Source organism: Orycteropus afer, unplaced genomic scaffold (genome assembly GCF_000298275.1).
Source record: "Orycteropus afer afer isolate SDZICR_OR568_19922 unplaced genomic scaffold, OryAfe1.0 scaffold00082, whole genome shotgun sequence".
Lineage (NCBI taxonomy): Eukaryota > Metazoa > Chordata > Mammalia > Tubulidentata > Orycteropodidae > Orycteropus > Orycteropus afer.
Genome location: NW_006921669.1, coordinates 3,667,435 through 3,671,162, shown reverse-complemented (window position 1 = coordinate 3,671,162; position 3,728 = coordinate 3,667,435).

The following is a 3,728-nucleotide window of genomic DNA, read 5'->3' as shown; positions in this document are numbered from 1 at the left end:
GAAACCCAAGGATGGGTCGCTATGAGTCGGGGCTGACTCGACGGCAAATAACAACAACAACAACAAACTATAAGAACATTTTATATCTGTGGAGTCAAGACACTCCAGGCTTTTGGACAATTATGCCTTTGGTTATGTTAAGTTTATTAAAGTTCAACTATAACTGTATACAACTTCCAATCAGGTAAGAAAAGTCTGTGTCCTATGGTTTGTTTTTTGCACTGCAAATTATATTTTCAAAGTATGTAATGTAAAGTGCAACCAGATGCTGCTGGCAAGGAACTAGATTTTCAAAAGTGACTGATTTCCAAGAACATTACCACAGATGTGGCCTGCACATTGGGTGAGTATAAAGCTTTGAAAAGTTCATATCTAATCTAATCATATATTCTGAACTCTCCACACTTTCCCACATTTCAGTGACATTTCAAATTTTCAAACAAAATACCCCAAAATGCACAGTAAATCTGAAATATATGTGTGATTCAAAACTCCCTTCTAAATAGTTTCAAGGAGCTCTGGTGGCACAGTGGTTAAGGTATTTGGCTGCTAACCAAGAGGTCAGTTTAAACCCACCAGCTACTATGTGGGAGAGAAAGATGAGGCATTCTGCATCAGTAAAGATTTACAGCCTTGGAAACCCTATGGGGCAGCTCTACTTTGCCCTATAGGGTTGCTGTGAGTGGAACTGACTCAATGGCAGTGGGGTTAAATAGATTCAGAACACTTTATACAGCTAATGTCATAGACAGGCTTCTTTCTGTCTAAAAATACAAATCTGCTCTTTATGCCTAAGCAAGAACAATAGGCCATTTGCATTATAACACATAGTGTAATCGCCAAATGGCTGTATTTCTTCCATCTAGAGGTTTTCCTTAGTTCCAATTAATACACAAGTTCATAGTCATCAGAACCATCTATTACTCTGTAGACTAGCCTACCAAGGTCAATGTAAAACATACTTAAATTCCAAATTGCAACAACCCCTATGATGACTTTTAAAGAAAAGGAAAATGGTATATTTGCATCATATTTAAGAAAAGATGAGAAGTATCTTTGATGATTGAGAATTTTCTCTTAGATAATGAAACAAATTTTGAAACATTTACAGATGCTATTTTTACTTGATTAATGGAATAGGTAAAGTACACTGAAAATTATTTTTTTAGCAAAATTCATATCTCACTCTTTATACAATGTAGAGAACAAACTATTTCAAATCATTACTTTCTAACTTACAATCTCAATTAACCTTAAAGACTAGTTTGTTCTGCTCAAACACTGAATCACAATCACATTAATAAATGGGCCAGGTTTATTAAATCATCTATATTCATTTTATACTTGTCCCCTTCCTTTCTTTCTCTCTCACAAGCTTGGGGTTGGAGGAATATAAGTAAGCAACAATCATTTATTCAATAAATATTTATTGAGTACCTACTACGTGCCAGATACTATATTAATCCTCATAGAAACGCTAGAATATAGGAACTTTATCCCAATTCTACACCTAAAAGTGGGGGGGGGGAGGCTCAGAAAGGTTGAGCAACTTGTACTCAAGGCCAGCAAAGTTCTAAGTCAGGTCCATCTGATGGCAGAACAGTCTTTTTTTGCACTACCCATTGCTGACTCTTCCTTTTCTACCTCAAGTCCCCTCACTTTAACATTTGTATTTCTTCAGCAGCTTTTGTTTTCACATTACAAAAGTGAAAAAGTGATTAAAATTAATAAGACAATATATATATTGTTGAATATATACTGCTGAATCAACTTGATGGCAGTGAGTTTTTCATATATGTGGAAGCTCTGGTGGCGTAGTACCTAAGGAATTTGACTGCTAACCAGAAGGCTGGCGATTCAAGCCCACCAGCCACTCCTCGGAAGGAAGATGGGGCAATCTACTTTTGTAGTGATACTGCCTCAGAAACCCAAGGAGGGGTCGCTATGAGTCGGGTCCGACTCAACGGCACATAACAACATATATACATATGTGGATAGATAGATGGATGTGTATATATATATATTTGTTGTTGTTGTTATTGTTATGTTCTGGAGAGTCAGACCCGACTCATATAGCAACCCCTCCTTGGGCTTCTGAGGCAGTATCACTATGGAAGTAGATTGCCCAACCTTCCTTCTGAGGAGTGGTTGGTGGGTTTGAACTACTAGCCTTCTGGTTAGCAGTCAAGTGCCGTAGGCACTATGCTACCAGAGCTCCCATATTTATATTTAATTTCCCTAATTCTTTTATTTTTCTATTCCATTACAAAAGAGTATACCTAGAAATATCAAGACTTTAGTCCCACAAAATAAAGTTCTTATAGAAGAATTCTCAACACTGGGGAGAGAAAAAAAAAATGAAGTTCTAGATCTGTGCTAGTCAGTTTGGTCATCACTAGGCACATGCAGCTACTGAGCACTTGAGATAGGGCTAGTCCGAATGGAGATGAACTGTAAGGGTAAAATACACAAAGGATTTCAAAGAGGTGTTATGAACACAGGCATGCAATATATTTCATTAATTTTTTATATTGATTACATGCTGAAATATTTTGAACAATTGGGTTATATAAAACCTATTATCAAAATTAAGTTTATCCCACATGTGTGGCTTCTAGCCAAACAAAAGACAGGCATATAAGTTGAACGTTTACCTGAGGTAGATACAATCCTTGGAGAGAACAATCATGGGAGAAAGAAGGGCTGTTTATGCACAGGGAGACAGCTCAGCAGGCAGGAGTGCATGGAGGGATGGACACAGGGAAGAGGTAACTATGGGGAGGAAGTGGGAGGGGAGCTGTTGCATTGTGTTAAATTGTGGTCAATGTCATGAGACAAAGTGTATGTGAACTGCTGTATGGAAAGTGAATTTTCTCTGTAAATTTTCACCCAAATCACAATTAAAAAAAAAAAAAAGGTGGGGGGGATTAAGTTTACCTGTTTCTTTTTACTGTTTTTAAAAATGTGGTGACTAGAAAATTTTAAATTACATACATGGCTTATGTTATTTTATTTTACTTTTTTTGGACAGTGCTATCCAGGACCGGAGTCCCTGGGTAGTCCAAACTGTTACTGTGCTCAGCTGCTGAATCAGAAACTTGGAGGTTGGAGTCCAACCAGAAGTGCCTCCGAAGAAAAGCCTAGTGATCTATTTCTGAAAAATTAGCCACTGAGAATCTTCTGACACATGGGGGTCACGATGAGTTGGAAGTGACTAGAAGGCAAGTAGGGCCTACCTGTGAGATTTCAAATCACACTATGCAGGTAACTCTAGCTATTCTACCTGTACAAAAGCCATCCCTGAACAAAAGACAAACTCTTTGGAAGAATCCATATAAACAATTATTATGATCAGAAATGGCCAAAAAAAAGGTTGAATCTTACTATAATGAGCTAAACAAATGTAGAATTCCCATTTTTTAAAAAAAGGTGAGGGCAGCAACTTGAAAGCTACCTTTCCTACTTTTGGTTTACGTATACTTCCATCAACATATTTACCTTTATTGCTTAAGAGTTATGTAAGACATTAGAGTCTTCATTCTGAATACTGAGTTTAAGGACAGCAGACTACAGAAGATACAGGAGTTAAAACCCATCAGAAAGTAGCTGTTTCCTACCCAGAGGGACCGAGTAGTTGATTCTGCAGGCTTGGGACCATAGTCGCAGGGGACATCAAGCTCAACTGGCATAACATACTATACAAAACATTGTTCCACCTACTACTTTGG